Raw genomic sequence first — 25,209 nt, forward strand, 5'->3', positions numbered from 1 at the left:
GTGTCAATTATAGGCGATAAGAGGATGTAATAGATGCAGAATACACAATTCATTGGCAGGAGTCAAAAGTATAAAATTAAATCCACGTAAGGCAACACTAACAAATCATAAAAATGTTGAACCAGATACTGATTTAAGAATGACAACTAAACGTGATTTTTATAAAATACAAATGTTTGAACACACACCAATATACAAAGTAATACTATGTAGTTTTCAAAGATATACTTAACTGTAAGTCTCATCGCTAGTACTGATAGAGAGGAATGATAATAGAGATGAGGAATTAATTTGAAAAAATACAGAAAAGATTAAAGGGGGAGTAGTGTTGCAAAGAGAAACATGATTAGCTCAGCACAAAAAATGTAGAAGTATGTGCACTCCTGTTAACACATGGATAAGCTTGTCAATATCCTATCCATGAGACAGCATTCACTGGAGCCAAGGCTAGAGTAGCAGAATCTCAGCATATGCTTCAGATTGCCATCTCTTGCATATCAAATTAGATTCAGCAATCCTTGTGGAACTTCAAGTCTCATTGCATCATTTTTCCCCTCCAAAGAGAATTTATTTTTCATGGTAAGTGTCATACTGTCAAGATCTATCTTGTTTTAAATAGAAAAGTGTGTTAAGAATCACGGTTCAGTTCAGTTGAATATAATGAAGAAATAATCTTTCTTATTTCATAACCGTCAGTTGTTGACCATGATGTAATTACAGCATATGCTGGCTCAGAACAGTCTACTTACAAAACTGCTGGAATTCTAATTTCTACTTCAGTTTGCACCCACTTTGACAAAACAAACTGATAAACTTCTTCCCATGTTCCATTTTTCCATGAAAATACTGACAGTACTAATTGTTTTTAAAGAGTATCATCATAAAACTCTTTGTCTGGCACAAAGATAATACAGTAATGGCTCTACAATGAAGCTAGAAAAGACTATGATAACTGGAGAAGATAATGAGTGAGGTAACTCACAAGTTCTCTTCCATTAGAGGCTAGTAGCTCTGTATCTTTAGATGAGCCCACAGTGTATATGCTGAAATAACTGTGCAAACCAGGAAAGTAAAAAGAGATCATGGCTGGGGGCCTGGAGGCACAACAAACGGAAACAGCAGGATACACGAGATCTGATAGGGCCATGGGGTAAATGGAAGTGGGGACTCTAACAAGTGAGGAGGAGAGATAAAGGAGAAAGGGGGTAAATAACTGTAAGGATATCTAAAAAGGCCACAGGAATCAAGTTATTAGCTATTTATCTAAAGTTCCTATAATACACATAAGTCATTTGTGAATTGAAAGAAAATTGCCCCTACAGGCCCATAGGGAGTAGCACTATTAGGAGGCATGGCCTTGTTGGAGTAGGTGTAGCCTTGTTAGTGTGTCACTCAGGTTGGGTTTAGAGGTTATAGAAGCTCAAGCCAATCCCAGTGGCTCATTTGGCCTTCCTCTTCCCTGCCAATCCAGATGTAGAACTCTCAGCTCCTTCTCCAGCACCAAGTCTGCCTGCATATCACCATGCTTCCCACCATGACAATAATGGACTAAACCTCTAAACCTGTAAGCCAGAACCAATTAAATGTTCTCCTTTATAAGAATTGCCATGGTCATGGTGTCTTTTCACAGCAACAGAAACCCCAACTAAGATAGTCAGTATATAAATAAACATATACAGCTTAAATGAAAATTTCCCATTTGGGCTGACAATGATCTCTCCAAGAGCCAGACAATCTAACAAAAAACAAAACAAAAACCAACCAACAAACAAACAAGCAAACAAACAAACAAAAAAAAACACTGGGCATGAGAAGCCTTGTTTGGAACTGTTGCTCAGAATTGTCTAAGAGATTCCCAAAATATTTCAGGCTACTTCTATTGCTCATAGTTGATCCCCAGAGGTGGAGGGTTAAGTACCTATTGCTGAAGGCATCATACACTTTAAAAATAGGCTCCAGGGCCCCTGAGCTGGAACTGAACCTCCTTGAAAGCCTCCTCCTTGAGGACTAGGTTTCATGGTACCAGAAGGTACAGTAACTGATGCCTATGAACCACAACAATGACCAGCATGACACAGTAACTGTGATGATGTAATCATGGCACAAATAGGTCAGTGGTAACTAACAGCTCTCTACTTGGACTCAATTTGCCTTTCCCACGTAACTGTATCCTTTTCAGCTATTGGCCAATCAACTTCTTTATTAAACCAATCACAGCGACAAATCTTCACAGTGTACAAAATGGTTATTTCACAGCACGTGAGTGTGAAGAAATGGAATTAAATAGGGAGACTGCTTAGAATGTATGACACAGACCCTAAAGTAGAACCTAGTTTTAACTTGCTAAATGGTCATGCTATCAAATTGTCTTCTGAGTATTTATGTTTATACCCACACTCTCTAATTTCATCCTTGGTCAGAGAAGTTTGTTGCAGTAGGCAGCAATCAATGGACAGATGGATAATTGGTCTAATTGCTGAGAATGAGAACCCAAGTGTTCAAACCTAAACAGGACATCTATACTAAACTATCCCCACCAAGGCTTGGGAAGCAAACACCACAGAAGAGAGGGAAGAAAGAATGTAGGAGTTAGCAGATGGGAAGAAGTACTATGCAATGCTGTCTTCTGGACACGGCAGAGCTATCACATTCATGAACTCACAAAGCAGATGGGATGGCCTGTGTCCATTTGTTTGTTTTTGCTTTTCATTATAAAAATGGGCAATATGTGTGAAACATATTTAGAAAAAAATGGAAATATAAATTATCCTAACATGAAAAAGATTCTCAGTGACAGTAAAATAAATCATGAGTACATATTTTCTAAACAGATTTGAGAATGCACTGTACTGATGAGGATAACACTAAGAAATGGGCATTATTCTTCACTGCTGGTAGAAACATAATACTATAATCAAAATAAAAGAACAATTTGGAAACTCCACCAATATTACAGATACATATAGCTTTTACTGCCAGGTATACTTACACTGATGCAAAGTAGTATGCAGGAAGTTAGATTTATAAATTTGTTTAAAAATTAGTAAATTAAGTATTTTATAGTTTGTAAAAAGCCTATGATGATAATTGCTTCTAAAACCAGCAAAACAGTTAAAATAGCTGTGAGATTTAGCACAGTGAAAAAGCGGGAACAGGAGCTGACAGGCTCAGCACTAAAAAACATGCACTGTTCTTGCAGAGGACATGAGCTGGACTGCCTAGAACTCCATCTGGAGGGTATCTGATGATCTTCTCTGGCCCCTAGGGCACTGAACACACAACACTCACTCTGTCTGTCTGTCTGTGTCTGTCTACATGTCTCCCTCCCCCCTCCTAACCCCCCTCCCTTCCTCCCTTCCCCTCTCTCTCTGTTTTACACAAACATACATACCACACAAACAAACAAGATAAATCTTAAGAGCAACTCAGGTATCCATCAATAGATTAGTGGATAAAGAAAATTCAGTCACACAAAGCAATAAAGCTGGATGAACTTGAAAACAGTATACAAGTGAAATAAGCTGCATGCAATAATAGTCAATATGATAACAGTTACATGAATTATTGAGAAAAAGAAAAGTCACAGAGACTAAGGTCCATGAGAGAGTCTCATATTATAGACAGATCAGAAAACAGAGTGCTAGAATATAAAGAATATATTATGTTTCTCTTTGGGATAACGAAAATACAAACAATGAAGATACAAACAATGGTGATGGTTTTAGCCAACATTGTGAGTACTATGAATACCACTGAATTATACCACTTAAAGTCATTTAATGGATACTGTATACCATCTTATTCTGGTTTCTATTGTTAAGGATGCAATACCATAAACTGGGTGTTTTTTTTTTTTTTTTTTTAAATATGGAGGTTATTTTGGCTCATAGCTCTCATCTCTGGTTAAAGGACTGTATCTGGTAACAATCTTTTTACTAATAGTGTCCCAAGGTAATGTAGAAGTCATATGCTTCCATTGGGACTCTTTTCCTATACAGCCACCTGTACTGGCAGGCTCCAATCTGACCACCTTGTCTAACCCCCATCACCTCCCAAATCCCCTACCTCTAAAACGCCAAACTGAGATTATACTCTTTATTACCCTCAAAGCATGGAAGTTGTAGGTGTTTTACATCAACAGAAGAGATCATGTAGCTGTGGTGATATTTTATATGTGTCCCCCAATAAAGTTTATCTGAGGATCAGAGGAAAAAAATAGTCACTATAATAAACATTGAGGCCAGGCAGTGGTAACACACGCCTTTAATCCTATCACTGGAAAGGCAGAGATCTGTCTGGATCTCTGTGAGTTCAAGGCCACACTAGGAACAAAGCCAGGCGTGGTGGTACATACTTTTAATCCCAGCACTAACCATAAGGGTCTGGAGGTCTGTACAGACAGAAAGGAAGTGACAGAGCTGGGCAGGAAGAGGAAGTAATGTAGCTGGGCAGAGAGAGGAAATGAGTTGGCAGAACAGAAAGGCATCTAGGCATGGGTATACAGGAAGGTGCAGAGTTGATAAGGTGAGGTTAGCTGTGGCTTTTCCGATTCCTCTGATCTCTCAGGTTTTAACCCCGATATCTGGCTCCAGGTTTTTTATTAATAAGACCGTTTAACACTTCATTCAACATGCAGCCCTCTGCTTCTGCATTCCTATGATGTCTCTTGTTACACTTCAAAATTACCAAAGATACTAAAAAATGAAAAAGGAGCACAATAATACAAAATTGTAAAAACTGATTTCTAAATGATGGTAACAATTTAAAAGGCCAAGCTTAAAGTAACTAAAATTATCATTAATATTGAAAGAATGGGGGGAAAATTAAAATGGATTTTTACTGAAATTTAAACAAATAAAGTTTAAATCTAAAGATCAGTATTCGTTTGGCTATTTGTCCCTGTGCTTTATCCAACCTTGATCTCAACAATTCTCGCTCATATAAACCCTCCTCATTCTCGCTAATTGGACTCCCAGAGATCCACCTGGGGCCTGGCCATGGATCTCTGCATCCAGATCCCTCAGTAGTTGGATGAGGTTTCTAGCTCGACAATTAGGGTGTTTGGCCATCCCATCACCAGAGTAGGTCAGTCCGGACTGTCTCTCGACCACTGCCAGCAGTCTGTTGTGGGGGTATCTTTGTGGATTTCTGTGCGCCTCTCTAGCACTTTGCTTCTTCCTATTCTCATGTGGTCTTCATTTACCATGGTCTCCTATTCCTTGTTCTCCCTCTCTGTTGTTGATCCAGCTGGGATCTCCCGATCCCCCAAGCTCTCTTTCCCTCGACCCTCGCCTTTCACTACCCCCACTCATGTCCAGGCTGTTCATGTAGATCTCATTCCATTTCTCTGTCATTGGGTGATCCCTGTGTCTTTCTTAGGGTCCTGTTTTCCAGGTAGCCTCCCTGGTGATGTGAGTAGCAGTCCAGTCATCCTTGTTCCACATCTAGTATCCTGCTATGAGTGAGTACATACCATATTTGTCTTTCTGAGTCTGGGTTACCTCACTCAGGATGATTTTTTCTAGATCCATCCATTTGTCTGCAAACCTCACAAATAGCCAAACGAACGGAAACACATGAAATATGAACCAATGGCTGAGGGGTCACCAACTGGATCAGGCCCTCTGAGTGGGTGAGACAGTTGATTGGCCTGATCTGTTTGGGAGGCATCCAGGCAGTGGGACCGGGTCCTGTGCTCATTGCATGAGTTGGCTGTTTGAAACCTGGGGCCTATGCAGGGTCGCTTGGCTCAGCCTGGGAGGAGGGGACTGGACCTACCTGGACTGAATCTACCAGGTTGATCTCAGTCTGCGGGGAAGGCTTTGCCCTGGAGGAGATTGGAATGGGGGGTGGGCTGGGGGGGGGGAAGGTGAGGGGGGCGGGAGGGGGGAGAACAAGGGAATCCGTGGCTGATATGTAGAACTGAATTGTATTGCAAAATAAAAATTAAAAAAAAAAAAAAAAGAAAGAAAACAGGCTGAGCAAAGCCATGAAATCAACCCAGTAACTAACAACCATCCATGGCTTCTGAACTAGCTCTAGTCTCCAGTTTCCTGCCCTGTGTGAGTTTCTGCCCTCACTGCTTTTGATAATGAACAGTTATATGGAACTGTGAGTGAAATAAACCCTTTTCTTCCCAAAAAAAAATAAATAAATAAAGATCAGTATTATCTTTGGATATTATTAACACCAATGAATTATACACTTAAATGGTCAAATGAACATTTTATTTAATTTAATTTAATTCTGATTTCCTTTGATCTTGAAATGGTTAACTACTTGTTTTATGGTAGACTTTGAAGTGTATAACAGTCACAGCAAATTTGCAATCAATCTAAGAGAAAATTCTGGGTTTTGGCTAAATGTTGTTTAGAATTCTCAAGTCTTAGGATAAACTACAGAAAGTAATTTGGGCAGGTATCATTCTTCCTGGCACTCCAAGTATAAACAGAAAATGAATGCAAGGAATACATCTCTATGTTTCACAATTCAAATACCCTACTCAGTTCAAATATTTTCAAGAAAATATTACAAGAGCTGACACATTTTACAACAGTATCAAATTAAGAAAGAAAATCTAAAAGCATCTTTGTGTCATATCTCTGTTTTATGACATTTGACATGGTGCAAGATGTGCTACTACAGGTCATCAAGGACTGTCTATTACGTTCAAAACCTCTCTCTCTCTCTCTCTCTCAAACACACACATACAGTATTATCATAAGTGATTAAGTATCTCTTTATTAGATCATTTAAAATACAATATGAACAAATATATTTCTATTAATATATTTAATTCAAATATAATTTGTATGAAGCTATTTCAGAAAAACCCAGCTAATTTCATCAGATGAAGAAACTATCATCCCTTATTATGTAATAAAATCATCTAAAATATGCTCATAAACCAGAATACTTATTATCCTCTATCCTCTGCATTTTAGTCTCTCTGAATTTGTGCCACAAACAACTATCAAAGATTCTCTACAAGACCCTTGCAACCATGCATCAAAGCATAATTTAGTCCATTAATCCTAGGTGGCGTCAACGTTTAGACTATGTTGTGATTAATGCATGTTCTCATGCTTTATTGGTATTCACAGCTCCTTCCAATGCAAAGTTTTGATGCATACTGGAGACCTATTATTCAAACCCAAACCACTGGCAACTTTCCTCTTATTCATCTTCTGTTTATACCCATGATGTCAGAAGAAATGATAACGTGTTCAAATTTCTTTCTATAGTTTATCACAAGACCCAAGTATAATAAACAGCAGGTATCCCAACTCCAGAATTTTCTCTTTGTATTGATTTTGCTTTTGCTGGGACTCTTTTGCAGTACAAAGTCTGCACTAAAGCAAACAACCAACAAACAATCTTCTCAAGATTCAGAGCTGAAATCAATGCCAATGTCCCTGGACCTTCTTTTGAATTAGGTTCTTTGAGCACTGACTGTCGTTTTCAGCACACTGACACAATATAATTTTGATGTCTTGAGATCCTTGTTTCAATTTGGCTCCTTTGAACCTCTTTGGTTTTATAAATAGGGTCCTTATTATGGTCTACATCTGGCTTCCCTCAAAGAGACTTTTCCAAAAGCCCTGGAGTAGAGCAGCCTATTTTTGTGCTCTCTTGAGGAGTCTTGTTCCCGAGTTCTCCCTCTCTATAGTTTGTTCCAGGCTGTTGGCTGCCTGATGTTTTGATGCCTCTGTCCATTAACTAACTCTTCCCTTTCAACAACTGAGCTTCAGTGTCTTGTGTACTGCTTCCTTCCTCGCAGCAGCTTCTGGCTTACTGCTTCAGTCTGTGTGTCAACAGACTCCCTGGCAACTTCCTGTGTCAGCTTCTGCCCCTTCTGCAGACTGCTCTCACCAATAATTGGCTTTCCAAAGACAGCTTGTCAGTAGCTCCAAGTGGGGATTTTATCTTCAGTTTCCTAATCTGTGCTCATTTTCTTGATTATTAAGAGGCAGCAAGACTGACAACTATAGATAAGTGATTACCTACAGTCACACATAAAGGTTCAAGAAAGAGGTTCTGCTCTTGAAGGCTAATTATCTCACAGGATAGACTCATTTCCAGGTTTTACAACATGTACTCTTTTTAAGGGATTTCCTAGCCAAATTGATATATTCTTGTCTGTTTATCTTTAGGTTACCTCCATGTGCATAGTGTGAGGCTATCACACATGGCATTGCATGTTGTAACTCATTATATCTTTTTATGGCCTCATAAGATCAAAAGACATTTGCACAGTGATGTTCAAATCTTACTGTCTAAAACAAGTATAGTGAAGCAATAGACCTAACATATGGTTTGTGAATTAAAAAAATACAAAATATATAGAGAGCAATTAAAAACCACTACTATTAAGTTATCAATTAGGGGACTATGAAATAGAAAACCCTAAAAATAGTGGTTCAAACCCAACACAATAATTTTACAAGGAAAAGCATTTACTGGTTTTAGTCTACAAGTTCCAGAATGCCACTGTTCAGTCTGAACAAACCCTGGCCTTTCCTTCCCTCAAAGTTACAGGACTGCTGTTCTAGTTTGTCATCACGTGTACTTTCTAGGAATGAAGAACTAAGAGGGCAGAATAAAAACAAGGCAAAAGGTTACACAAACAAACCATGATCTTCTTAGAAAGCTCATCACATTTCAAATTATGTCACAGAACAGAAATGATAGACTGTCTCACACAGTAATAGAGGATGAGAAAATGAGTTTGTGAGGTTGTTTGTTTGTTTGTAGCATATAGCACTAAGAGCTAACTGTAATTGGAAGAGTTGATACAAATGCAGCAGAGTACATGAAGCCAACTGATGGCTGCTTAGGTCTCCTGCTGTAAGAGTGAGCATGAGCAGGCCTTTTAATCTAAGAGCTACGATCCTGATTGATGTGTGGGTTTCATGAGGATCCTAACATAACACCTCTCTAATTTTTATTATTTTTTTCTTGGACTTCATTTTTTTCCTGAACACTTTCTACATTATCCCTAGCCTTGCAAGTTACATGCTATGTCCTGGTTAGAGTAACTACTGCTGTGATAAAACGCCACCATGAAAAGCTGGGGAAGAAAGGGTTGATTTGGTTTACACTTCCATATCACCGCTCATCAATAAAGGAAGTCAAGACAGGAACAGGGCAAAACCTGGAGGTAGGAGCTGTTACAGAGGCCATGAAAGAGTGCCTGCTTATTGACTTACTCCTTGTGGCTTGCTCAGTTTGCTTTCTTATAGAACCCATGACCACCTGCCCAGGGGGGCCTCAACCACAATGGGTCAGACCCTCCCATATCAATCAATAATTAAGATAATACCCTATAAGCTTGCCTACAGCTCAGTCTTATAGAGGCATTTTTTCAACTGAGGTTCCCTTCTGTCTAGTGACTGACAGAAAACTAGCCAGCACACTCTGCAAACAGAAATTATAAAATAAAATAAAAGGTCTTAGGTGGTCACTAAGAGAGACTGAGCCTGGGCATGTGTTGTGTGCTATTGGACTTCAGTCTGGAAAAGCGTCATAGGAGGTGAGGGTGAAGAGGAAACATTCTGGTACTTGTAAAGGTTTCAATGAAAGACAACACAAAGTTCAAGAGCGAAGACAATGGTAATGAGATAAGCTAGGAGCAAAGTAAATAAGAGCAAAGACAAAAGACACTGACTCATTTTAAATGGTTATTAATTACATACTCGAGGGAAATTAGCCCAGTTCCAGTGAGTATAATTTATTGGTAAGGGGTAAAACTAGAGACAGGGAATTCAGTAAAGGGACTCTGTTCTAATTGTCTAACATAAAGGTATAAACCAAAACAGTACCAGAGGATTTGGAAATTCAAAGACTGATCTTACAGATATTAAACAAGTTCAAAATTAAAAAGCTTATTAACCAGGTGCTCTTGGGCAGGGAACAAAGGGAGCCTACACAGCCGTGGGGCAGAAATGAGGATTACAATTTAACAGAGCTCCTATTTTGTTTTCATTCACTCATTGATTCACCATGGTGCATATTGGGTAATGTGATACCTTACCCTAATCCTGCATAACATGCATAGTTAATTGCACAATGGCTTTTACTCTTCATTTATCGAGGTCCTGAAACAGCCAAAGAGATGCCAATGACCTACATACACTGCTTTGTCTTTAATGAACATCTGATGTGCACTTATGTATATTCTACAACTTGCCTATTGTGAACAGTGCCACAATCAACTTGGGTATGCAGGAATATTTTTGTTGTGTAGATTTTCGTCCATTGGATATATGCCCCTAAACGAGATACCTGGATGCTAGTGGTAGATCTTAGTATGGACAATGATTTTTTTTTTTAATATGAACATCTAGGCAGAAGAAACAAAAGCAAACAGACAAATGTAATTATAACAAACTACAAGGACTGTCCAGAATGCAGAAAACAATCATCAATGTGCTTTTGAACTGGCATGGAAGAGCCTCTTCCTAGAGCAAATCTACAGGACAAAGGGAAAAATAGGCAGCACTAGAGTCTGTTAAACAAAGAACAGACTTGTTCACATCAGTCTCCATGGTGAGCTACTTAGTAACCTTCCAAACTATTATTAATGAAACAATAAAGTCATCATTTTGGTCACTATAGCAATGAAAAAGTAAAATCTGCTGATTAAAAAAAAAATAAGGAAAATAACCCTTAACATGACAGGAGCTTTGCAAAGACAATGCAAACACGGGGTTAAATAAATAAAATGGCAACATGTATAAGAACTTTAATTACATTCCAAGTCCAGAGAAAAGTGAAAGAAACAAGCAGCAGTTTAAAATATGCACAGTCTATATTCTGTTTGTCTATTAGCTACAAAAGGGCATCCCTTAATGTTGCCCCTGGTTTGAGAAAGTTCATTGAAGGGTAAGTTCCCAAAGTAATTCCAGTTTCCCTGTAAAAGCAAACACCTCAGAGGATCCCCTTAGTCTTTCCAAAATCCTGATTTCATCTGTTTGTGTATTATGTGATTACTAGTCCTTAACAGCAATAATATATTGATATTATGTAGTTATGAATATGTACAGTCAAATTAATGATAAAGTATTGTGGTTGTTTGCCCATTATTAGTTAGGAAGAGTTGAATAGGATCTGGACTTCCCACCCAGAAGTTCTCTAATACTATCTACTTCAGAGAAGTGCTGTGGAAAGAAATGCTCAGGCCACCTAAGTCTCACATAGAGTGGGTCTGAATTATAAAGTGTACATTAACAATGTCCCAGGAGATGTGTTCTGCACTTTTCCTTGAAAGATGAGATAAAGGCTCAGAGTCACTGGTCTGCCCAAACATCATGATTGATTTCTACAGTAAATATGAAAACTAGGATTCAAACATAGTAATTCAACGAAACAGAGGCTGATGTAAGTACTGTACCTGGATTGTGGCTTCAAAATTAGGAGAAAGGAATCTGCAAAAAAAGATAAAAACAATGACAACTTAATACAGTATCCTACAATCATCACATTGGAGATACAAAACCTGTAGGAAATTATATAAATAATAACATTTATTCTAGAGAAGAGAGAATAGGAGAAAGTAACTATCACTGTCAAATTTACAGACATATATTTTAGAATAATAAATGTCTCAAAAACTAATTATTTTTAAAAGACAAAAACAATTAGAAGGAAAACTAACAATTATAAACAAATACTCTGCTGGTCTTGACTGGGAATATTCGGTAAGACATGCTTACTGGGTGGCAGGGGAAGCTAAGATCCCTGGACATGATACAGAAATAAAGATTAATGACATTTCAAGTTAAGTGGCTGTAGGGGAACCAGAGGTTTCTAAGGAAACCTCAAGATTTGCGTCTTTTTCACATGATGGATTATTTAAAAAAAAATAACATAATTGAGTTTTCTTGCTTAATTAATAAAGTGTTCATGAATTTACCAAAAAAGAACTGTACACAGCAATTTACCATAACTAGGTTATTACTAGCAAAAACCATATATACCTCTGTAATAATATCAGTAGTTATAATTGTATAATTGCACAATTATTAAATGGCATATTAATATGAAATCAAGAACTTTAGCAATCACATATCCTTACATTCTGCTTTCAAACTGATCCTAGATATGAGCAGGAATGAGCACCAGAAAAACCTCTGTGGAAAGGCACCCACCATATTTATGCTGGTCAACCTAACATAAAAAGAAGGCCCATCATTATAACGAGATCTAAAAAAAAAACCAAACTTGTAAATTTCATATAAACATATGATTATAAAGTCACACCAGGGGGCGCTCTTAACACTAAAATGATGGATGGAATATTCTAAAACACTTGGTGGTCTCAGCTGGCCAAAAGGAAGATTTATTTTTCTAAGTATGTACTACATATAACAAATGCTTATCTCTTGAATGTGTTCACTGACAGTACACACATTTTCTTCTACATGCTATTGTTTGTGTGGTTAACACTATGAAGTTACTCTATCAAGGAAAACATTTTTCTCCCCATAGGAAATGTTTTATTTTGGAAACATTTTGGAAACTTAAATCTCATCTGCCTCTTATTCTTCTTGTAGTTACACTGATTCCCATTAACATAAAAGAGTGTTGATGAGTACATACACTTAAAAATATGGCACCAATGTGAATTTTATTTTTTACCAAACTCCCTATCAGAGGGTTTAATTCCTTCCACCATCACCCCCCAAAAAAGGAAGCATGATTTGGTGTGTATGAGTGTGAATGATTGAGACTGTGTGTGTGTGTGTGTGTGTGTGTGTGTGTGTGTGTGTACTATACTAAGAAAGCACTGTACAACTGTGCTTTATCTCAACCCATTTCCCTTTTTTTTTTTTTTTTTTTTTTACTTTTTATTCTAAGAAAAGGTCTGTGCAAGCAGCTCCAGCAGACTTGAATTCACACTGTAAGCCAGGCAGACCTTGAATTCACACTTGTAGCACAGGCAGACATCAAATTTACACAGTAACCCAGGAAGCCCCTGGATTTGTGATCTTCCTACCCAAATCTTGACAAGTTGGGGTTACAAACCACTGCCAGAACTGGCAGAAACATGATTCTAAAGTTATTCAAAATGGAAAATTCTAATGGAATTCTAATCTTGGACATTCTAACCCACTCCGCTTATTTTCTCATTACCTCCAGTCACTTGACTGCAACTGCTCTCCTCCAAAATATTTGAGATTTGACTCAGCTTCCTAAAAGCATAGTAGAAGATGTGAGTTTTCAGAGAATTGGAAAATGATTAAAGGTGAGTAAGGCTGTGTTACCCAAACACCATCACATACTACTCGACTGGAAGCAAATGTTTACACAGACAGGACACCGAATTAAAAGAAATTTTATGAAAGGACTCAAACGTGAAATGAAAGCAAACTATGGGAAAAGATGAAATCATACTTGTCTGCCTTTAGTTCTAGGAAAAGCATTTGCAAGCTTTTCTCAACCCCAGTTGAGTACACTACTTTATCTATAAGCAACTTCCATGAGTGACATCTACCTGTAGTCAGGCACACATGAAGAATTCTAGCCAAGGACCAATTACTATAGTGATGTAAATTTAGGAAATAGGAGGAGTCTTTTTTTCCTGTTTGTTCCTAAAACCAATTCATCAGTAAATTAACACTTCAAAGTAAAATTACATAAGAAAATGCACACATCTATTTAATATTTTAGACTGAAGTAGAAATGACACTTATCCCACAAGACAGATTTTAATATGGTTTTGGAGCATGTGTAGAGACACAAAGAATAAAACAACACAGGACAAACAGGAGACGGGCCACAGAGATGAAAACTGTAAGAAAGATGTTGGATGAGGAATCGGGAACCGGCCATTACCTACGTTATGTACTTCTCAATTTTGGAATTAGAGAAGTTTTGAAAGATTCAACAAAGTAGATACAGCCTTGTTTGAAGAAAAGCAACACTTAACAGAGTATAATCTGACAGAGAAAAGCTATGAGATTCCATGAGAAGCAAAATCAAAGCAGTGGTCCTGGGGTTCTCTGTGGCCAATCTTAGAAGCAAGCCTGGAGTTAGTTGAAGGAAAGAAAGAAAGCAGTCAGTCCCTATTAGGACTGAAAGGAGAGCCAAGGGTTAGCTAGAAACTGGGGGTTACATTTAGTTGATGACAGGCACACAAGCCAAGATATAACAATATGAAGAAGTTTGAAGAAATTATACTTCTGCAGGCACTCAAGATTCCAGGATTTAAGTAGAGGGCTAAAGACCCAAAGATGAGAGAGTGACTCCATTCACCCACTCACTGACCTTCTCACTCATTTAATAATATTCAAGGAATACCTACATATGTTGCAGGCACAGACTTATGGGCTTAGAATAGAAGAAATAACAAGACATAGATCCTTGCATTCGTGACATGCACATTCTTGCAGGGGACAGGGATCCTCAACAAGAGCTGGCACAGTACCAGCATTGTAAGATGGTTAAGTGTCATGACCAAAGAGAGGAGAGCCAAGCATTGTGAGCGTGATTTGAAATAAACAACAGGGAAAACAGAGTACGAACACTTTTGTATCTCCTTTACCACACAGAGAAGGAGGCCTCAAGGAACAGGAAATGTCCAGTAAAGGGCCCTAAAAGTGGAAGTGCGCTTCACTATTTAAAGGATAGCAAGCAGGTCAGTGTTGGGAATGGAATACAAAGTTTTCAAGAAGAAAAAAGAATAGAGTATGCAGGTTTTGCAGAGAATAAAATAAGAATTTTGATAAAGAAGAAATACTTTGGAAAGAGGTGGGTTAAAACTTTCTAATAAGTAAATCTGGCATGTATGAGAACACAGAATATGGGATGATGCACGTGTCTTTGATTTAAGCAGCTAAAAGGACAGCTGACAATTAGTGGTGCTAGAAAGTCAGGCAACTGGAGACACTGATTTGTGAAACATGAGCTGTCTAGTAGGCCTAATTCTAAAACCATGAGATATGGGAGTGAGTGGCAAGAGAAGAGGGTAAGGGAGAACTATCCTTAGACTGTGTAGGCTTCTGGGAGTCCCCCACTCTTCAACTTCTGGCGTTCACACCCCTCATGATTCCCATCGCCTGGAATGAAGGCAAACCTTCTAACTTGTTTATAACCATAAAATGAGAGAAATGACAAAATTTCTCCAAATTACACACTATAATTGCATGACTACATTAATACTATAGCTTTAATCTTGCCTGGGTTTTTCTCTCTGGCCAAATTCTGCAAAGCAAATACACATCAAGGAACCTGCATAGACAAGGAACTAAGGATAGCCTCTAGCTGCCACTTTACAAAGCTACCAGATTCCACTCAAGCAAAGAGCAAGCCCTTCCTTCCCATAGCCTTCAAGAAATAAATTCTTCCAACAATCTGAGCAAGTATGGAAATAAATCTGTTATTCAGATAACATCCCAGTTGCAGATGACAGTCTGAGTGCAGTCATAAAAGAGGATTCAGCTGAGTTATGACTAGACTTCTGCTCCATAGAAACAGATTATAAAATGGGTGTTATTTTAAAACACCAAGTTTATGGTAATTTGTTATGCACCAGTAGAAAGTAACATAAACCCTGGGCGGCTGCAAAATTTAGAGGCCAGCAAGACATGTAAGGCAAAGAAAATGACGAAGAAAGGCCAATGAAGTCAGAGAGAAATCAAGAGAATTTTTTCAAGAAACAGATTGCTTGTTTTCTCCAAAAGGAAGATACAAAAAGAAAAGGTTAAGTTGGGCCTGTGGGCCTGCTAGAAGCTGCTAGGTAATGAGCAATTAAAGGTTCTGCGAGAAACCAGGTCTAGCCACTTACTTCTGGCCTTATAGTCCTTCTCCTTCCCACCTCCTGGGACAAATAGTAAGAGGAGTTGATGGTGTGTAGGGACTGGTAGAAGCCAAAAAGTATTTACATTCTTTCTGCTATAGGTGCTTGTGCACTAATAAACCTAGTTCTTCCACTGAAAACTTTTGTGGCTGATATTACCAATGATGATTTATCCACAAAAGTTTGGGAAGTAGTGGAGCTTTGTGATCTAGTCAGCTGTTAACTGCTAAAGTAAATGACACTCAGTCTTATTAAAAGCCTTGGAAGATCCAATTAGTGCCAAAGCTGTGATACTTCACTGTTTATAAGGCTTTGAAGGTTGGTATTTCAAAACTGGCTAACAACACCAATCACAGTTGGCTCATTTTAATTACTAAGTAGCTAACATAACCTATTTTTAAACTTTGTATTGTTGTACTACATGCTCAGATTGCCTTTTAATTTATTTTTCCAAACATATCAACAGAAGTCAATCGAATGAACATGTATTATATTCAAGGTCCTGAGCTAACTAGGTCTTGTTCAGTGAAAGAGCTCTCTGTTGCTTTTTGTAACTTCTAGACTCTGTATACAAACTTATACTACTTATAAAGTACTGTCACACAAACAAAGACTGCTGTACTATAAAGTGATTAGTATTCAGCTTTTATCTAGATTTATCTATGGTGAGCATCCCATTTTTGTATAATGCTTTGAAAGCAATTTCTCCTCCATTCATTCAATGAAGATTTATTGAGGACTTCCTCAGTTACATAAAAGCAGAAGTTGGACAAAAAGCAGAGACGTATTTAAGGTTGCTGTTTTAAAAGTATATCTCAAATGCAACCTTCTTCTCCTTCTTCAATATCTATATAATTATAAGGAGTATCCATATTTAATATGCATACTTTTAAAAGCATTTTTCATGTGGTAGTGATACAAATATGTCCTTTGCAGCATGAGTTACACCCTAGGTCTTGCTCTGTTGTTTGAGGCCTACAGAGTCAATCAGTTCCTCTTGTTTTACTTTGGCCCCACTTCATTATCACAATTTTAATCGTAGTTTTAAAATGTTCTCATCTGAAACACACCCTGATGTGGAAGAAAAACAGCAAAGAATGTTTTATCTTTCACTCATTTCCCCTAATGTTAACATGTTATATAAAGTATAGGATCTTAACAGTAACACAGTACTATTAAGTAAAATAGTCCTGATTTGATATTTACCCATTTCTCTGTAAATGATCTTCTACCATCCCAAGATCCTTTCCAGGCCCCCATGTTATATTTAGCTGCTAAGTCTCCTCAGCATCCTCTGATTTTAGTAGTCTCTGGGTCTTCACACTTTTTTCATGACCTAGACATTTTCGTTTGTTTCTTGAGACATGGCTTCAACATGTAGACCAGGCTGGCCTCAAGTTCATTATCCTCCCTTTTGGCTTCCTGAGTTCTAGAGTTTTAGGAATGTCTACCCTACCTTGCTAGAGATCTTATTGTGGAAAAGTACTAACTAGTTAGTCTGTAGAGCATATATATATTAACTTTCACCAGAGCTTTTAAATTAGAATGAACTAACACACATTTCATAAGAGTATCACAAAAACAGGGCTGTGGACTTCTGGGGAAATCAAGCCAAGAGCGTTAATGATAATACTAATGTGTATTATTGCCAATGATATATATCTTGACTGTTTGATTATGTGGGCATCCTATTTTTTCAAAGATTACTGTATTTAGTAGGTATACTAGGAAGGTACTTTAGTCCATGTAGATTCTGTTTTATCTTCATCTTTCTCCCACTAGTTTTAACACACTCGTGAGATTGTCTGCCACATACACTACAGCGGTATTTTGCAGAACGCTCTATTTTTCTACATTTATTAGCTATCTTTTCTCTCATATATGTTTACTTTTTGATTCCCTGATATCAATAATGACTCAAACTTATTTTATTTCTTTCTCAATGCTATCATCAAATATTACTTTATTTGGTTACTTAATTAGTTCCAACTCTGGTTATTAAAGACTTTTTCAGGTTGTCTCCTATACAATTCTAATACATAATTATCCTTTTAGTCTTGCATTTTTTACTTCTTTCATTAGAAGATACTAAAAAAAAGTCCAATCTTTTCTTACATTAACCTTGAAATTGACCACTTTTCTGAAGAACTTTTGAATTTTATTTTGATTGGGCAGTATTTTGGGGGGACGACGATCTATGGGTTGGCGATCATCACTGCTAATCAAGTGCCACCGCCTTCAAGATGCTCAAGGTATAGTTACAATATACATGCAAAAATATACACATATGCAAACACATTTCCTTTCCATAATTTATTATTGAATTTTGGTACTTATTGACTAAAGTTTACCTGTAACCTCTACGTCAATTCTTAAGGCATTTTTACAGTTATTCAATACACTATAAAGCAATGCTATGCTATAAGAGCAGAGCAGTGAAAACTCTGAGCTATCAAACCCAGTGTAAGGCAACTCTGTCTTCTTATATCAAGTCCCATATTGAAGACATGTGTCTTTCGGTGGTCTGTGTGCTGGCAAACTTTTAAGTATTTTTTTTTTTTGCTTTCAGTTAAAGATTTTACTGTCTAAATTGCCTTAAAATATTATGTTAATATTGATTTAGTGTTTCTAAACACAAAGGGCTAATGTGTGCTTTATGGAGAAAAGATATAAATTTTATTCAGGAATGAGCTGTACTAATGGCAGTAAATTCAATATTTTAAAAGTGTATTTTAAAAGAAATACATATAAAATTTTATAGTCACTGATAGTTGACTAAAATGTTGTAACCAGAAGTACACACACACACACACACACACACACAATTTAACCCTGTATTTACTCTTACAGTAACAATTTAGTATTTGCTAGCTCGTGTCTTAATGGACCAATCTGCATGTTTTAAAAGCAAGGAATACTCACTGATACATCTAATTCTAGGCAAAGTAATATTGTAAGATCTTTTTTAGATTGCTCCTTATTTATATTTCTTTCTAAAATCAGAGAATCTCAGTTCTACTTATTTAAAATTGATTTGTTCAGTGCATTAAAAATCTAGACAAATATGTGTATTTAAGATGTACACCTGGCTAGCCCACTCTTGTTAGAAGCAGTTTTTCAAATTAAGATTATAGTAGCAATTTTACTTTTCTTTACAGCTGAATAAAATTTCACTGTGCATATGCACCACATTTTCATTAAGTATTCGTCCAATGATAGGCATCTAGGCTGGCTCCATTTCCTCACGACTGTGAATAAAGCCACAAGAAACATGGATGTGCAGTATCTTTCTTGCAGGGTACAATGTCCGTTGGGTATATGTCAAGAAGTAGTAGTGCTGAGTCATCCAGCAGTTCCTTTTTTAGCTTTCTGAGGAATCTCCACAATGATTTCCAAAGCTACTGCATCAGTTTAGACTCCTACCAACAATGGATAAGGAACCCCTTCAGCATTTGTCTCATTTTGTTTATAATAGCTATTCTAATGAGGTGCAACCTCAAAATGAGTTAATTTTATTTCTCTGATGGCTGAAAATGTTGAACACCATTTACTAGCAATTTGTGTTTCTTCTTTTGAAAAAAAAAATCTACTTTTTTTTTTTTCAAAAAAAGCTCCACAAACCATTTTTTAAATTTATTTTTTAGTATGTAGCTTGTTTGGTTCTTTCTATATTCTATACACTACTGTCAGATGCATAACTAGGAATTGTTTTGTTTCATTTTGTCTCTTAACTCAATAATAGTTACCTTTACAGTATAAAAACTTTTTAATTTTGTACAGTCCATTTGTCAATTGCTGGCCATATTTCCTGAACAATTGGAATCCTCTTCACAAAGTCATTACCTATGCCTGTATTTGGAAGAGTATCCCTTGTTTAGAGAAGGATACAGAATCAGATTTGAAAGTGAAGGGTGGGGATACTGAAGGTAGGAATTTGCTCTTATGCCAGTACCATGATGTTGTTATAAATATAGACTGTAGTACAGCTTCAAATCAGGATGGTGATACTGCCATTAATTCTTTTAATTATCCTAACTATTTTCTCCATCTTATTTTTTTTTTTGAGGGGGAGGTTGTGTGCATTTTTTTAAACGAAATTTAAGATTACTTTTTCAATTTCTTTGAAGAATTGAGTGGAACTGTGATGGGAAAAGTGCTGAATATGTAGACTGCATTTGGTAAAATAGCCATTTTCACAATAGTAATTCTATTAATTATTGAGCATGGGAGATCTTCCATCTTCTGCTATCTTTAATTTATTTCTTCAAATCTTACAGTTTTTATTAAATAATTTAATTCCTTGGATTTATTCTGAAATATATTTAGGCTATTGTGTCCCGGATTATTTTTAATGTTTGTTATTTGTTTATGGCAAGACTACTGATTTGTGTGTGTGTGTGTGTGTGTGTGTGTGTGTGTGTGTGTGTATGCATGTGTGTGAAGGGTTTTATTACGAATGGCTAGCATTCAGAATGCTGGAAAGGTACTAAGGAAAAAATAAACCTCAGTATCACCCAGCTATGACCCTGGCAAGCTACACCAAAATTTGGCCTGGCAAGATATTACCCACTGGTGCTACAGTAGCATGAATGTTATAGGAGTAACCAATCATATTCTGATTGGATCTCAGGTCCATTCCATCAGATGGATCAGGTACTGTTAAAAGGACCAAAAATCTTTTACTAGATAGGTCATAGGCTCTAGAGTTCGGGGGTCTCTGCAACTTCCACAGCCACCAGAGTAATGATCCACAGAAGGCAAAAAGGCAGTTCTGTTCAACACAACTAAGCAACCAATGTTGGTTCAAACTCAGGGAGTCTGATCCCCCATAGTAGTTAATTCTTGGCATATTCAAGCACAGCACAATTTGGTGAAAACTTTCCTGGTGATAATTAACTCAATCCTGTGTGCATAACAACATACAAAGTAAGCTTAAAAAGATCGATGTGACTACATCTTTGTTAAGTACATGTGACACCTTCCAGAAAGATAGGCTCTGTAGTTTTAAGTTTCCCTGTGTCCTGCCTTGCCTGTGGTTGGGATAATCTCCCCCCACAGTTCCACAGCCTTTTGTAAAATAATCACACAGAGGCTTAATATTATTTATAACTGCTTGGCCATTAGCTCAGGTTTATTACTGACTAGCTCTTACACTTAAATTAACCCATACATAATTCTTATTTATGTTTAGCCACATGGCTTGGTACCTTTTCTCAGTTCTGCCTTGTCATCTTGCCTCCTCTGTGTCTGACTCCTGACTCAGTCTTTCTCTTCCCAGCATTCCTTTAGTTTGCTCGCCCCTCCTATACTTCCTGCCTGGCTACTGGCCAATCAGCGTTTTATTAAACCAGTGTAAAAATCATTATCCCACAGCAGGGCTCTGTATATTGAATAATAAAAACAAGCTCACAATAAGATCTTGGTCACAAAGTTATCTCAAAAGGCACCATGTCCACTCCCAGCCTTCTGGGCAGACAACAGGTTATGCATCCCTTCCTTTGAAGGGGCAACCCTGTGTTTAACATTTAGGTTCCCTAGTGATTATCTGTGAGCACTAGGATCCCCATACCTCCTACACTAGAGAGGAAACCAACAATATTTTTCTTAAATGGAAATAATTTTAAATGACTCCTAATGACTTACTGATATTCCCATCAATCAAAGTATCATGCTCATCAACAAGGTTCTCTTTCTTCTCAGTAGATGGCAATTAACAAAAATCTTCATCTGGTCAACATTCAGAGAAAACAAAAAACCTTGCAGTAAATCAGCCCTAAGTAGGGTTGCCATTCATATCACACTCCTCCCTCCAAGGTTCAGGGATCTTTACAGAAGAGGCAGAAAGACTGTAGGAGCCAAAGGTGGTTGAAAAAAAATCAAAGAAAGAGTGTTTTCTAGACACACAGTGTAGCTGTTCGTATGACCTCATGGCAACTGTGTCAGCATGCACAAGTTCTTACCTGCACAAGTTCATCTAGACAAATCCTAAAATAGAGGGAAGGTAGACACGAAATCTCACCAAGAACTGAAGAGCTACTGACATTTGGTATCTTCTGGGAGAGGAAGAGTTAGTTTTCTTTAATGATGTAACTAAACGCTGATTGGCTGACCACACATCAGGGCAGCCCATGCACCCATGACTAGCAGGGCAACACAAACTAGACTTGACGTTGTGGAGAAAAAAAAGAAGCACTCTAATGTTTTGCAGGAAGTGACAAGATATATGCTTCTCCCAGAAGTTATGCGTTATTAAATAAAAACCCCAGTGCTAGTTATAAGATAACCTTCTTGAAAGTTCCTTGTCAGAAAGGCTCCCAAGATGCACCTCCCTAAAACAACATTGGCTATTATGATTGTTCTTTCTTGTCCACTAGAATTTAATGGTAAGATCCTGTGGCTGAAGCCACTGCACACTAGTAATGAAACAGGGAAATCAAGCTGGAACTGAGCTAGAAGTTTTATTCCTGCTGTTTAGCTTTCATGGTGCTGGAAGGTACTGGAAGAAAGTGATCAAGAGTCTTATTGAAGTGTGAACTTACTTCCAGGTAAGGTGTACCCTCTAGCACAATAGTGGAGTAACTGTTCAGTTCATAACCAACCACTTCCCAATTTGATTAAAGGCCTGCTGAAATTCACTTTGCAATATGGTCATGTCAAATTGCTTTCTAAATATTCATTTATATATTTATAGAACAGTGCTGCAGCCCAGTCTTCATCATAAAAGCTTATTGCAGTGGGCAGTGGTTAATGCAAAAGCCTATATGCTTATAATGATTATCTAAATTATTCTATTAATAAAAAAGTCAGGAGTGGGGTCATGTATGAGGTCAAAATCTGATTGATCAGAGAAGCAGTGGAGGGGTGAGCACTGACCTCCTCTCTATCCTTCCTCGATCCAAAACTGCCATGAATCTTTCTAACCTCTCCCTACTACTTCCTGTGTCTCTCTGTATGTCCTGGGTCCTCCAAAACCTCTATGGCTGATACTGGTCAGCTGGTAGCCAGCTCTGATTCATGGTAAACTTTATTGTCAGTCTCAGGAGTATGATCTAAATATCCCATAGCACATGACAAAAAGCTGAGAGTAAGTAATGCTGATATGCTTGGTCCTAAATGCAGTATCTCTATCACCTCCTCCAAGGTTCAAGGAATACCACAGAAGAGGTTCAGAAAGAATGTCAAAGTCAGTGGATGGGACTATATGTGCAACATAATGCCTTCTGGACATGACAAAGCTGTTCTACCCTCTCTCACAGCAGCTGTACTTACCTGTTCAAGACTTGTACAAGACTGGGACCTTTAATATTTCATCATGGGTAGAGAAAAAAATCTATGAAGCCCTATCTTTCCTTAAAAAGTTTATCAGGATTTCATTTTCTTTGGTGATGTAGCCAATAATAACTTATCTCTACTCCAATAAATAAACTTCTACCCATGCTCAAGAAAGCATCTCTAGTTAAGCTCAGTGTGAAAATCACAAAAGAACCCGAGAAAGGGGTGTTTCAGTGGGGAAGGGAGGTGCAAGAAGGAGATGAGAGATGGAAATAACTAAAATCCATCTTACACACATGCACGCATACACGCACATATGCACGCAAAGAACTGACAAAAATAATATACTGTGAAATGTTTTAAAGGTTGTAAAAATAATGCACAACTTACTGCCTTAAGCAATACTAGATGCAGTGAAGATACTATTTCCCACAATAATTTTGTTTCTTCAACATGTCTAAGTTACTCTTTAATGATATAAGTGCTTTCTTATGTGTGCGTGCATGCATGTGCCATTTATTGTCACTTTCTCTAAAATCAGTGTTTTTTATTTTTGTGATCTGTAAAATAGTCTATAATATTAACAGTTAAATTTATACATTTGATACATTTTCATTCATCCCATTCTACATCATCTACAAATTGTAAATTAATTTTTTCCTTCCGTTCTCTAGAATCTAGGTTTGTCACATGCAGCTGTATGCAAGTATGTTTCAAACAGGTAGCAAGATAACATTTAAAAACAAGAATCTTACTTATAATAATAGCGTATAAACTCATACTGCATAAATAATAAATCAAAATGGAGTTTTTCCATGGTGTTGTTATTAACTTTGAGTAACTTTGACTACATAGTACAATGAGTATAAAAATGGAATTACACATCCCTACATCTGTAGCTAAAGGAACATCTTGGAAGATAGCATGCAAAGATTACAAGAGCCAGAATACCAAGATGTCTGCTATGAAACAGTCTCTCCTGCATATCAAACAGTCTCTCCTTGTTTATGGTTGCATAAACAAGACTGAACAAAAACAATATCAAATGAACATATTAATACAGAAGGATAATTTCATGAGCTACAGGCAACTATTGACTGCTTGGAGAAGCAAATTTAGCCTTTCCCAGGGATGAACTCCCTTACTGGTTTATAGAGCAACACATATTAAGAGATGTCTATCGTAACATTTTTATAAGGCACTGTGAAGAAATCCAATAAAATTTGATTATTAAAATAAGAAGAATGTCTTAAAATTCATAAGGAATCACACTATTTACTATGCGTCTAAAATAACTTATACCATGCATAATTCTGTGTATAAATGCACAAATATAGTTAAAATGAACCTTTCTCATAAGAGCTGGCAGTGTACCCTCCAAGAGCCAAATACCACCTAACAAAACCCCCAATACTAGACATGAGAAGTCCTTTTATGAGCTGTTGATCAGAGCTGTCCAAGAGACTCCCAAATAATATAGCCTATTGCTACTGCTCTTGGTTTCCACCCAGTGGTGGAAGATAAATCCCGATTAATAAAGACACCATGCCCTTCAGACACAGGGCTAGAGGCCAATGAGGTGGAACTAATCTGAATGGCTCCTTCCTGAGGACTAGCTTTCATGATACCAGAAGTTGCCATGCAAGCCTCCAAAGGAGGGAAGAAACCAACAGTCCTACCCAGATATGCACCTATAAACGACATATTCAATCAGCATGCACAATATCCTTAAAGATCTAGTTATGGCATGCATAGTTTAGTGGTAACAAAGCTCTCTAATTGTGCTTTAGATTTACTCAACAAGAGGGAATCCATGCCAGGATACTAGAAACCTAGTCAACCTACTCAATGCTAGTGAAATCATGGATATTGGAAGAGAATCTACAACCACCACTTTTTTAAATCAGCCTAATCCCTAATGACAATTTAAGTACCGTCCTTATACCACAGGTAATTACAGTCCTCGCCCCTCATCAAGGAACCTCTCTTTGAAACAGACAGAAAAAAAAATAAAGAAAACCACAACCAATTAAAATGCAAAGTTGTAGAACCTGGTACAAATGGATGCATCTACAAAACACTCCTATACCCAAGGCTCAAAGAACACTGCAGAAGAGGAATAAGGAACCTAGTAATAA

At 37.4% G+C, this 25,209-nt stretch overlaps 1 protein-coding gene and 1 long non-coding RNA gene across 4 annotated transcripts in view; one reads left to right on the forward strand and one right to left on the reverse strand.

Moving 5' to 3' along the window:
* Positions 1 to 23,245, forward strand: part of LOC131921240 (uncharacterized) — a 35,105-nt gene extending 11,860 nt beyond the window's left edge. Inside the window, exon 3 of one of the 2 annotated variants that reach the window (XR_009381907.1) lies at positions 22,941 to 23,245. This is a non-coding gene — a long non-coding RNA (uncharacterized LOC131921240). Of the gene's footprint in view, positions 1 to 13,140; positions 13,249 to 22,940 lie in introns of those variants that run through there. The other variant, XR_009381908.1, reaches the window with a different exon arrangement.
* The window catches only part of LOC131921239 (cytochrome c oxidase subunit 7B, mitochondrial), a 110,392-nt gene that overhangs the window by 57,041 nt on the left and 28,142 nt on the right, over positions 1 to 25,209 (reverse strand). Inside the window, exons 1-2 of one of the 2 annotated variants that reach the window (XM_059275958.1) lie at positions 13,135 to 13,168; positions 11,393 to 11,426 (exon numbers count right to left, since the gene is read on the reverse strand). The gene's annotated coding sequence lies outside the window, so the exon portion shown is untranslated. Of the gene's footprint in view, positions 1 to 11,392; positions 11,427 to 13,134; positions 13,169 to 25,209 lie in introns of those variants that run through there. The other variant, XM_059275957.1, reaches the window with a different exon arrangement.

Source organism: Peromyscus eremicus, chromosome 10, assembly GCF_949786415.1.
Source record: "Peromyscus eremicus chromosome 10, PerEre_H2_v1, whole genome shotgun sequence".
Taxonomy (NCBI): domain Eukaryota; kingdom Metazoa; phylum Chordata; class Mammalia; order Rodentia; family Cricetidae; genus Peromyscus; species Peromyscus eremicus.